This window comes from Pipra filicauda, unplaced genomic scaffold (assembly GCF_003945595.2).
Source record: "Pipra filicauda isolate LSUMZ 115617 unplaced genomic scaffold, ASM394559v2 scaffold24_size8852520_pilon, whole genome shotgun sequence".
NCBI classification, from domain to species: domain Eukaryota; kingdom Metazoa; phylum Chordata; class Aves; order Passeriformes; family Pipridae; genus Pipra; species Pipra filicauda.
The window spans coordinates 2,975,186-2,988,366 of record NW_024104365.1 but is presented as its reverse complement, the minus strand read 5'-3'; the positions used below and the strand labels follow the sequence as shown (position 1 = coordinate 2,988,366).

Genomic DNA, 13,181 nt, shown 5'->3' with positions numbered 1-13,181 from the left:
AGATTTCCATATTACTAAAATTTGGTTTTAGCCATTAGCATAACTTGGAGCAGCCATCTTTCATGACTTCCACAGAAGGGTTTTCCTGACAGAAAATATCGCAGGATAAAGTAGAAAGGAAACACAATAATTTAATTTTTGAACTGTTATGAAAAGCTACCAAATAGTAAATGCAGTGCAAGGAGGAGAACCTGATTTAAAATATGTCTTCAGCACTGCAGATATCAACAAAATTTCAACTGACAAAATATTCATGGATTAATTTTTAGTTTCTCATAAGAAATAAATAATTCCCTTCTTTTGAGTGTCCAAATGAAACACAAATCACAAACTATAGCTATGTGGGGCCAGAACTGTTCCTGTATCCATATAGGAGTTCCAGTCTATAGCCTATTTATCAGCTTCCTTTCACTCACGTATTAAAATACGAATGCTGAAGTATAACTAAAGGCCAATGGATATGATCCAACAGGTATTATTAGAACAGTTAAACCTTCTGTATCATTTCAACTATGAAATTCCAAGTTAGAAGCTTGTGAGCACTCTAAGTTTTATTGTCTCATCCTCAGGATAACTTCTTGCCTTTTTGGCACTGTCCATTCTCCACAGTAAACTGTTTGTTTTAGTGATGGTTTTCATCTCATTCTACAGTTGAACTAAGTGCAAGATGCTGTTGTAGCCTGCACACTGAAAGTGAAGACTGACCTTCATCTCATTTCACAACATCACAGTGAGATGCAGTGCTTAGTTGAAAAACTGGACTCTCTTCTGAGGTCAGCAACAAACACCCAGTGGAAGCAAAAATGCATTCTTTATTTTTCAAGCTGCTATTTTCTCCTACATAGTTATCTGTATTTTAAGAGTTAATAAGAAAAGACAGATAAAAAGGCTCTTAACTGCTGCAAATTGAAGTGTGATATTATGAAGATGAGCTCCTACTGACATGGAAAGTTCTGGTGACTACATGAAAAATACATGTCATGGGAGTTTAAGCTCCCATAAGTGAACTTGCAATATAAATGACATTCAGGGATGTTGAATGTTATATTACAGGACAGGTGACACCAAATAACACAGAGAAACCAGAAATATAAGAGCTGAGTTTTTCATATTACCTTCTAAACATATTGGAATTTCCCCAGTGTATCAGAACACTTTTAGATTTCACTCTTGCAAAAATGCTCAATGAATTTTGACCATAGCAGCTTTGTCATAGCACTCTATATCAAACTAGTTCTCCTGACTACAGAAATGGTAAGATTTTCTGTTAATAAAGCAGAGAGAATGGAGGCGGAAAAAAAAAAGGTCTATGTTTTTCCTAATAATTCCTATGTCTGAAAAAGTTTTTTTACAAGAAGAGATGGAGGGTTGACATATTTCAAGAAGGAAGTCCATGGGACCCATATCAGAAAGAAATAATTATTTCCTGAATCTTCTGCTTTACTAAAATTCTAATCTCTCTAATGGTTTTAAGTCTTTGCTCCACTAAATCTGGCACTGATATGGGGTACTGAGTAGGAATCTTTATCATAGTCTCTTTGCCAAGTCATAAGAAATTTCTAGGCCAGTTGACCACTATTTACTCTTTTCTATCAGCTTATTTTTAAAAAGTGTTTTAGAAACAAGAATTTTGACAGAGTGTAATCTGTGCCCTTGTATATATATGTGGCTTCATTAGAAAAAAAAGAACATTTTGTTTACATTAAGGAACATATGTAATATATATATATGATATATATAAAAATTATAATATATAATATCCATACAAAGTTATACATTTCAGTAGGTTTTTCTATACTGCTAATAATGTTTGGAGCTTTTGGCAATATAGGATAATATATGTATGGCTCAAAAAAGAATCTGCAAAAGCAGTCAAAAAGTAAAGAAAATTTAGTGATTTAGGTTGAGATTGTCTACATATTTGAATTCTTTTAATGAGTTTTGGTTTGAGTTTTTAGACTTTGAGAAAAGTAAAACTGAAACTTTCTCTGAAATCCAAGGACTAAAAAAGAATAATTAAATGATAGTAAGAACCCCCCAAATTTCTCATTAATTGAATTTGGCAGATTAGTTAAAACCCAAAATCGCTTTGTGTGTGTGTGTATTGTTCATGTGCAGCATTAGGATTTACTTGTAAGGAGAAATTAAAGTGGGTTGCCAATACTACTTCGTCTCTGTATTTCAAAAAGAAATATGTGACTCTAAATAGATAATATACTACCTGAGATATTATCCTAAACAGATTAACCTTCATCAAGCAATGGCTCAAAATTATAGTACAAAGCAAATCAATGTTAATTTTGCTTTGACATCATTGTGGTAAGGGATCATTTTTTATTTATATTGTATAATAAACACAGCAAAGTATTTTCAGATGTAACCAAGTGTTTTGATAGTAGTAAGATAAGGAGGTTACTTGTGGAACAAATTTGCTCTAAGTTACGTGCATCTCTCCATTACATTTACCTGAATAATGGAGAACACAATTTGGCATTTGTTTCTAATGTGAAGTTTAGAGAATCTGAAATAGCTGGTAAATCATTCTATCAGATCATTCAAAATGTGATATATTGTAGGAGTTGGGTTACAGGAAGGATGCTGGATGAGGTATCCCGGGAAATGAAGTCCCGAAGTACTCCCACACATGGGCAGTGAGATACCCTTGGTAATTGGTCAAGGGAGTCACATGTTACTTTGAGGTGCATATAAAAGGCTCATCTCATTTGAATAAAAAGGATTTGGTGCTGAACCCCCAACTAGCTAGCTGGGTCCATGTAATTTATTTACATTTTATATTAATATGCCACAATATATGTTATATATAGTTTCATGTTTATTTTCAGTGTATGAAAACTGTTTCCTATTTATGCAGTTTTCTAAAATAGATGCAGATTCCAAGACAAATATTTTAAAAGCATAAAAGTGTGTCATGATGCAAAAAAATACTTTCCTCCAATATAAGGTCTTAAATACAGCTGAATACAAGCAGAAATAAAATACAGAAAAATGGACAGCGAGAAAAAAAAAAGTTGAAATAAAACTGTCAGTACTCATCCAGGCAATGTTCTAATTATTGCATAATTATTTTTTCTCATAAAAATAGGAGTATTTGTAAAACATAGAATTCATATTACATCAAGCTTATCAATACTGACCAGGTCAAATGATGATGTAACTGAAGATATGTTTTGAGAAATATCATTTTCTCCCTTCCTGGTGTAATGCAGCATTGCCTCAATTAAGCAAAGCCAAAGCAGAAAGTTCAAACCAATTAAAACTAAATTTAAACCCCTCTGCTTGGGTGAAATGAAAGAAGTCGCATGTTCTTCATTTAGATTTGTACTCCTTAATAAAACCCCCACAATTGCATCAAAGTAGATCTTTGAGGTAGCTGAACTGTAAGAGCATGGCCAAGTTCTTCACTCTCTGTGTGGGCTCCCCTCACAGCCATAAGCCAGAGAGATCTGCTGTCTCAAATCCCCCAAACCAGGAGGGAAACCAGATCAGGTGAGAGGCACAGTATTTTCCATCTGGTCCCCGGCTTGTGAAACAGGGAGATCAGCACAGTGAAGTTCCTGTGGGATATCACTACAGGTAAACAGGGATTCAGCCCTACATAAATGCAATTAATTGAGAGATCAAATCCTCCAGTGAAAACTCTTTTGAGGTGCTAATATACATGGTAATCTAGGTCAGAAAGAGCGGTACTGTTTTATGTACTCCTGGAAGCAAGAAGTTCCTTGAGAGGGCATAGCCATGGACTTGGAAAAGTACAAAATAATAGTAATAGTCGCAGAACCACACAGTATTTGAGCAATAAATAATTAACATATTTTCCTGTTTCTAGAGGTATCCTATGTGACATTCCTGTGATAATTCATAGCGTTTTAAGAGCAGTGGTAAAACAGCTTCCGTAGCACTTCCCCTGAATGTGCAGAGAAATTTGCTATTTTATGCAGCTTCCAAACTGTGCTCACATGTACTAGATAGACATTTCCCTTTGATGTAAAATGATGTGAGAAGTGAGAGATGAGGAATGAAAACGGAACTAAAAAGTCATCATTTGGGTCCAATGGTTGCATTATAAAGTCTTTTAAACTTTTTTTGGCAATGCTGATCTGTCTTATTTCCAAAAGAAGATGTAGCATCTAAGTGCTGCAGTCAACATAGGGCTCTGTTGTGCCCGATGAAAATGATGAGTATGTGGCTCTCGTACCACTTCAAGTTTTGAGAAACTTTTTCCTACAAATGGAGAAATCATGCAGTTGAAGAGAATTGTGTATAGATGCCAAAGGCAGAATTCTAGAATGGCTGAATGTGATCCTGTATTTGTAATTGTCACATGAAATGATGATGGGCAATGTGTTACACATATACTAATATCTTTCTAGCCTTAAAGAAAATGGCATAGTTAATCATCATACTTCATTTCCATAAGCCACATCAAAGTTCAGGGGCTCAAGAAGTCTGCTGCTATCATTCCACTAAATATCTGCATCTTCAGATATCCACAGCCCTCCTTCAGGAGCTGCAGTTTTCAAGAGTCACTCTGAGTGAAGCCATTAGCATCCTTCCAGGATGCATCGCCCTAGTAACAAGCTGTCAATGGTGTCACTGTCAAGATCAAACCAGATGAGTCTCAGCCCTCTTGAGCCAGTAACTGGAGCACAAGATACCCATAGTCCTTCCAACAGAAGGACTTCTTCACTGACACATCCTGAAGCAAATATACACGGTAATGGATGCTGTGAGCTGCTTGTAATAATCTGTATTGCCCCAGGGGGAGGCACAGAGATTTAAGCAGCAGGCAAGTACTGGTGCTATTTGCATTCTGCTGGCAGTACCACAACTTCAGAGAGCTTCTCTCAGGCTGAATTCATTACCATCTGAGGAATTACACGCCCAGGTTGCATATCCTTTATACTTCTGAGGTAAGAGAAACAGTAGGGAAATAACACAGTTCCCCTCTTCTTCACATTATTTACCTCACTGAATGGTGATTGTGGGAACAAGTTAAACCAGCAACACCTGCATTCAGTTAATTAGGATCAAAAAGGAGTGTTTTGGCCTTGACCATGTTTTGATAAAGAGAGTGCTGCGTTCTCAAAGCAGAAAAACCGCTTAATGGTCTGCATGACAATGTGCATGATTGAAAACAATCACAGAATGATAGTGTGTGTGAATGTGTGAAATCAAAACATCAGGTCACCAAAGTCTTGGGAATTCTAGTTAACTGAATGGCAACACCTGGTGCTGTTTACCCAAAGAGGTTAATAAAAAGGGAATGCAGAGAGAGATTGGCGGAGAATCCTAAAAATGGAATAGTGTGGGTGGGTGTAGTCCCATTCCTTCATTGGCAGGTGATGTCTTTTTTTTCCGAGCTGTTCCCATATACTCTGAGTCATTAGATTTTGGTATCGTATTTAAATTGTAGGTGGTGATTCTACTTTTTCTGGGAAACAAGGTGAAAATACGGGATCATGAAGGCTACTGCATATTAGAGAATTTCAAAAGTATAGTACCGTAATCTTTTAATTAGGCATTGTCAAGTTGAGTTCACTTTTCATTTGTAAAATTACATGTTTTTAACCTGAGCTGACAGAATTGTTTTACGGTGTTAAGTTTGTGTTTTTAATAGCACTTCAATTGCCTTCTTGTAGGCTACCCATGCATTGTGGAGACTGATGGGCCTGAAACATGCTAAAGGTTTTTTTTTTTCATAAACAACATTAGATTTACATCTGCAAATCTGTTTGTTCTCAACTTCTGAGCAACCAAATTTGCAGTTCAATCACACAACAGAGTACTCTACTTATTTTCCCTTGCTTTTGAAAAACATAAGCTAAAGTGAGGAAAAATAATTCCAAACTAGAGATTCCATTTATTTGTATATAATCACAATGGGAACCAAACTCCTTAGAGCCCTTCACTAAACCCTAACCCTTCAACTAAGGGAACAGACATTGGTATTTAATAATAACTACTACAGTCTGTATAGACAAGAGACTTAAAGAAAATCTTACTTCTGCAACTCTAGAGACACAAAAGTTTCCCTAAGAAATGGCTAGAAAAGACGAAAAGCTTTAGGTTAGGATAATTTTCCCTATTTTCATTCTGATGGTTGGCAAAGATAATTTCACTGGAGGTGTCATGATAATTTTCATTCCAGTAGAATGCAAGAAAGGCTGATTTTAGCCTAAGCAATTGTATTGGGTCTGGCTGAGATGGTGTTCATTTCCCCATACTATCCCTCACAGGGTTGTGCTTTGCATTGGTAGCTAGAAGGGTGTTGATAACACACTGGTGTTTGGGCTACTGCTGGGCACAGCATCAGTACTGTAACATTCCTTCCTCAGTGGAGGGCAAGATCCTGGGAGGGGACACAAGCAGGCCAAACTGACCAAAGGGATATTCCAGACCATATGATGTCAGCTGAGATATAAAAGCTAAGGCAAGGAGCAGGAAGGCAGGTATTCATTGTCTCCAATGGCTGCCTGCTGAGGAACCATTACGTGTGCTGAAGCCCTGCTGCTCGGGAATGGCCAACCATTGCTGCTCATTGGAAGTAGAGAATAAAACCTGCTATCTTTCACTTCACTTTTGCATGCACAAGCTTTTGCTTTGCTTCCGCTTTAATAAACTGCCTTATCTGTACCCACAACTTGTTTTCCATCTTACTCTCTCCCCTGTCTGGCTGGGAAGGGGAGTGATAGAGTGGCTGCATGGGCACCTGGCATCCAGCCAAGGTCAACCCACCACAACAATTAACTGCTTTCTAAGCTGACAGTAACTTAAAATAAAGCTTTATATGCAGAGTTTGAATTTTAGGCTGCCTTGACTATGAACGCTATCTGTTTTAATATCAGCACAAAATGCACATTATGAACTTTAAATGTTTGCATTCAAGTGTCCATTCTATGGTCATCAAAACAAAATTGATGAATTTCTACCAGAAACTGAATTTGGAGTAATGGCACCCCAGGACTGCAGGAACTTTCTGCACTGCCTCTCTGTGAAGGAAATATCCCTTATTTTTTCTCCCAGGGTCTTTATGAGAGGCTAACATATAAAAAAATATCACAGCTTAGTTTCATATAATGATTAAGGAGGAGGGTGGTAGAGGGAAGGTATTCAAGTCCCAGGTAACTAAGGTTGCTAAAATCCCAGATTTTAGCTCTTACTTACCATAATTAAGCAGGAACAAGACTTTGGCCTACTGAGAGTTACAGCAGATTGCCAGACTTTGTTCTGTAGTGTGCGAGGATAAATACAAGGGACAGATGGAGCAGATTGTCCTGAAAACTAAGCTAAGGAATATGGAAAACAAAGAGGTGATTGGTAACAGCCAACGTTGCTTTACAAAGTGGAAATCATGCCTGACAAATTTGGTGACCTTCTATGGTGGGGCTACAGCATTAGTGGATAGGGACAGAGCAACTGACATCATCTACCCGAATTGAGGCAAAGCATTTGACTATTTGACACTCATGTCCTGCATGACATCCTTGCCTCTAAACTGGGAAGACATGTATTTGATGGATGAACCCCTCAATGGATAAAGAACTGGATGGATGGCTGCACACAAAGAGTTGCAGTCAATGGCTCATTGTCCCTGAGGAGACAGTGATGAGTGGTGTCCCTCAGAGGTTGGTACTGGGGCTGCTACTGTTGGATATCTTTGTCAGCGACATGGACAGTGGGATTGAGTGCAGTCTCAGCAAGTTCACTAATGACACCGAGCTGTGTGCTGTGGTTAACACACTGGAGGGAAGGGATGCCATCCAGAGGGACCTTGACAGGCTTGAGAGGTGGACCAATGGAAACTTCGTGAAGTTCAACAAAGCAAAGTGTAACCTGGGTCACAGCAATCCCAGGTACACCTACAGGTTGGGCAGAGAAATGATTAAGGGCAGCCCTGTGTAGAAAGATGGGGATGATGGTTGACAAAAAATTCAACATGAGCCAGCAGTGTGTGCTTGCAGCCCAGGCAGCCAACAGTGTCCTGGGCTGCATCAAAAGGAGCATGGCCAGCAGGTCAAAAAAGGTGATTCTGTCCCTCTGCTCTGTTGAGACCCCACCTGGGGTGCTGTGCGCAGCTCCAAGGCTCCAGCATCAGAAGGACATGAAATTGTTGCAGCAAGTCCAGAGCCATGAAGTTGATAAGAGCACTGGAGCACTTCCCCAACGAAGACAGGCTGAGAAAGTTGGGGCTGGTCAGCCTGGAGAAGGGAAGGTTGTGTGGAGACCTCATTGCAACCTTTCAGTATCTGAAGAGGCCCACAGGGAAGTCAGAGAGGGACTCTTTGTCAGAAACTGTAGCAATAGGACACAGAGTAATGGGTACAAATTGAAAGAGGGGAAATTTAGGTTAGATATTATGAAGTAATTCTTTACTGTGAGTGCAGTGAGAAACTGGAACAGGGTGCCCAGGGAGGTTGTGGATGCCCCAATCCTGGCAGTGTTCAAAGCCAAATTGGATGAGCCCATGAGCAACCTGGTCTAGTGTGAGGTATTCCTGTCCGTGGCAGAGGGGGTTGGGACTAGATGATCTTTAAGGTCCTTTCAAACCCTTAACATTCTATGATTCTGTGATTCTATGCTGTACACTTTAGAGAAAGAAGGGACAAAAAACCTCCAATCTGTTTTGAATATTATCTCAAGACATTTCAGGTGTTTCCTATTTTCATGAACCTAAAATGTAGTTCCCTACACATACACAGCTGTATTTATTAATAGTAGCTGTGTACACAAGCACAAGAAAATAGTATAAGATTGCTATTACAATTCTAGACTGATTTTCCTATGAAGCAAAGTGAGTCTTGAAGACCACAGTTATTCTTGTCATAAGCTACTATAAAAAGTCAAATCTAGGGGGTCTCTTGAAGGAAAATGTTTATCCTTGTGCTTGCACACAGAAGAGAGAAAACATAGAGACCCGAGGACTTTTGTAAGCAGTAAATAAAACTGATTGCATATTTTCAGCACTACAGCTTTCATTAGGACTAAGTAGGTAAGGTTTTGTTGGGGAGTTTTACTTAAAATGGTCCAGTTGCTCTAAGTGAGACTGCATGGTATACTCTGCCTCAGAAGATCTCCTAAGGGCAGTGTCTGTGTCATACTGATGAGAAGAAAAAAGGGATTCTTAAAGCACAAGAAGAAGAAAGTTTATTAGTAATGCAGAGGTGCTGTAATGACAGTAAGTGAAACAACTTCAACACAGGAAGGAGGAGCTTTTGCTGATGCCTTTCAGGTACAATTTTCTTCTCTGGTTGAAGCCTAGCAGGATGGTGGAAGTAAAAGATTTCTCTGGCTCTCTGAGCCTGGATGCCAGCCTTGCAGGCCTTGTATACTGCAGTGTGAACACACTACATGCTGATCTGCCTTACTAGACTACAGAACTTGTCAAATACACTTGAATACACTGATAGCAAAGTGACTTTCTTTCCAGTCTAAGCAGAAGGACGGCTGTGGACATGAACTAGTGCACGAGACCCTTGGCTCCTTTCCACAGATAGGGATGCAATCCTGAGCTGTCAGAATCACTGTTATTTTCACATCTCTGTTACTGCACAACCTTTGAAGTGTTTTCCACAATCTCCCATCTATTAAAACATGGGGGTAAGATTAAGGTGAGTCTGATTTATCATTGAATAATTCTTAGGGGAAAAGAAAAAGGACTTATACTCTCTGCTGTTATAAATAGCCATTCAGTGTCAAACCTCCATGAATTGCATTGCTATGCTATTACACATTCATTACATCTTGTCACTAACTGCAGCAACAAAGCATTTATGAATTACTTTACATGTCTACAAAAACAAAACTCAGATAGAGTAACTGATATGATTAAAACAACTAGCCAGATTTTTACTCTTCTGTTGTGCTCAGTTACTTATGTAAGGATTATCATATTTGGCTCACAATCTTGCTAGACTTTCATATTTAGTATTATCATTTTTTCTCAAGACAGAAATGCTAACTATAAAACAAATCCCAAAAACCCAAATGCCTTATGGACTCTTTGCTATCCTGAACCGGTGATTAAGGCAGCTGTCAGAATGAGAGGTATTTGCTTCCGTGGAAATAATCTTTTTATGGGTATTGATTCTGAAGCTGAATGAGGGCACCAAGAGAAAGTGTGGTGTCCACTTAGGTGGTAGGTGGGCTCATTCCGCAACTGACATTCCTGCTTGAGAAAAGAGCAGTTAAAGGCAAATAAGTGATCAACTGTAGGGAAAGCCAAGATTAAGAAAAATAAAAGAATCTTAAGATATGAACATGGACTGAAATGGAGATTAGCAAAAGAAAGAGGAGTAACAGTATTGCTAAATTTTAATGTCATTCCCTAAGATAGACGGGTCTGAATTTTTGTAAGTGGGAATAGTTTTATTTATCTCTTCTGTGTTTCTGCGACAGACTGAACAGTGGGATCCCTCATCCTTATTGCTGTTAATTGGTATGGCTCCATGAAGAAAAGCATAATTTTGACTATATCTGTTGGGCAGTGAGACAGAGAAAACCCCCTTTTCCCCATTCAACAGAATCAGACAGCTCCTCCCTCAGGCAATCTCCTTCATCAGCAGTACAGCTCTTCCACTCATTCTTTTTTTCTTGCATTTGCTAAATTTGCTTGAGACTTTTACAGAGGAGATTATGATAGGTAAACTAACAGGCAAAACTTCAAAAGCAGGCTTTGCCAAAACACACATTTTCAAAATCAGTGTGGCAGCTTTACTTTAAATACTTCTTAAATATTTTGTATAGATACCTGGAAGGACTACTTATTCATTATAGTTTCATAATTGTGATATTATGTATTTGTCTTCCTTTCTCAGGCAAAATTCTGAGTTGCAGAGGATCTGCTACAATAAGATGTGCTACATTTGGTTTTTATTGTGCAATAATGAAGGCAACTAAATAGAAAAAGTCTATAATGAAACATCAGACAAAAAGGACACAGACTTTAGGGTGACACAAACAGGAAATATATAATAAACCATGTGTCATGATGCTGCAGCTGTTTCACCTCTTACCAATTTTCACAGTCTATAAAATCTTGGAAAGCACCAGATGTTTAAGGGAAGCTGTCCCACTATCCCCAGTTTTGAAAGTACAGGCAAGATTTCTTAGTGCTATATATATGTGATTTCAGTTCTGACTTCTATATTTATAAACTAGGTGAAACATGCAACACATCCTGTTGTGAGACAACCTATTTACTTTCCTGTGCTCCTCCTCACTTGTAGATCTTGGCTGTTGCTGGACCATTACAGTAACTACAGAACAATACTAGGATATGCAGTCCAAACTACAGGATTTGGTTACTGACAAACATATCTGAGAGTTTTCTCCTAGTACCAACTTTTGCCAAAATGATCTTACAATGCACAGATTATGAACTAAGCAAAACTATCTTGTGTATGAATATGCACTAACATTTGGGATTTCTGCCTACGCAGAGACTGTTAGTGTACAAAATCATCTTTTTTTTTCCTAGTGCATGGTTCCTAGTATCGGAACAGGGATAAAACTGTTCATGCATAATTTCCAATCTTTCATAGCTCAGCGGTGCTGTAAAGTGCTGCTGTTCGTTTTAATTCAGTGAGTAGAAGTTTTGTTGGGTTTACTACTAAGGGAATTGCATGTGTTATTAGAAAGCCTCTGACAGCTGTCAGAGACAGAGACAACTTGCCTCATTTCAATCTTTCATAAAGGAAGGACCCTCTTCTTCAACAAAGCTGTCAGAGGCCTGAAAAATGGGATAAAACAGCATATCTTTTCCCAACACATGAAAATCTCTGTTCCTTCTCTTTTCTCTTCCCCATAAAGTTATAGAGGGGAAGTTGTATAGTTAGAAGAAAGAGGAAACATGATTTGATGTATTTGTTTGGTATACTGCCTTGTCATCACTGACTTGCAGGGATAATTGCATAGCAGCCTGCTTGACATAGTATTTAATAAATTAGCACTATGTTTTAACATAATGTACAAGGTTTCATGCAGTTTTTATTTTCTGAGAGTAAGAAAAATCAAAACGGGAAAGACATTGATGAAAACAAGGGCTTTGCATTAAAGACTCTGAAAGTCTCGGTCTGTAAGCATTTCCATGCTTTCCGACACATACGCCACCCTGCCCAGCACTCTTACTGAATTTAAAGCACCAGAAAATGAAATGTTCTCCTAAGACCTGAAACCTTACCTTCCAGCTTTTGATTTAAACAGGTGCATGCCTTAATAAAAACTGTGTCATTCAAATGTTTGGTTTGCTTTTTCTGAAAGCCTAGATTATTTTCTTTGATTGGAATTAGTGACATTTCAGCTCTTGCTTATTCTTTAATGACAAAGGGAAAGTAGCTTATGCAATGTCTCTAATAGGTTAGCATTGTTTTTCCATCAGATCTCATTCAGCTTACTGATGATGATCAGACTCTCCTTTTCACACCAGTAATCGGATGGGTATCCCTCCACACAGCGCGGTTTCTGATGTCAACTCCTTTAACTAGTACTAGGTACTGAGCAGGCATGTGTACATGCATCATTTGTTTTATATTGTTGTTTGCATGCTATTTTTATAGCACACTCAATGCTCATTTTCACATTTCATACTCTGATTCATTTTTCATCCTGTTTTCTTCTCCCTACACATCTCGCCCTGCTGAGTAAAGCAAAAATCCATGAATGAGTCAGAATCAAATTTTCAAAGTCACATTGGTCAGTGGGGTTTGAAATTCAGCAGGACGAGATTGCTTGTGTTTTATCTTTCCAAAGTAGAAAATAACATTTCCTTTCTTCAGTCACAATAAAGAAAGTTTTATCTCATTTTTTTCCAGCTGTATTAATTTTCCTGAAATCCGGTCTAAACTATGATGCTCATTGGTGACTGGTGTAAGTAGCTGTTTCTGTTCTTTGTATATTATCATTAGCCTTATCTAATTCCTCATCCTACCCTGTCATCCTATCACAAAAAGCAACCTAAAACTCTTATTTCTTATTATATATTACTCTTCTGGGAGGATTTTTTTTTTGTGGTGGTGTTTTTTGGCTACAGGATAACCGAATGGCTGTTTAAGGGAAATTTCTTTCTTATTTTCTTCTTAGTTTACTTGAGTGAAGAATTAGGTGAATAAAACTGTAGTAGTAGTTTTCCTTAAATACATACTTTATGCTCCATTCTAACATTT

At 38.1% G+C, this 13,181-nt stretch overlaps 1 protein-coding gene across 2 annotated transcripts in view; it reads right to left on the bottom strand.

The window, feature by feature from the left end:
* Positions 1-13,181, bottom strand: part of GPC6 (glypican 6) — a 769,083-nt gene that overhangs the window by 199,623 nt on the left and 556,279 nt on the right. The gene's annotated exons all lie outside the window — the stretch shown is intronic.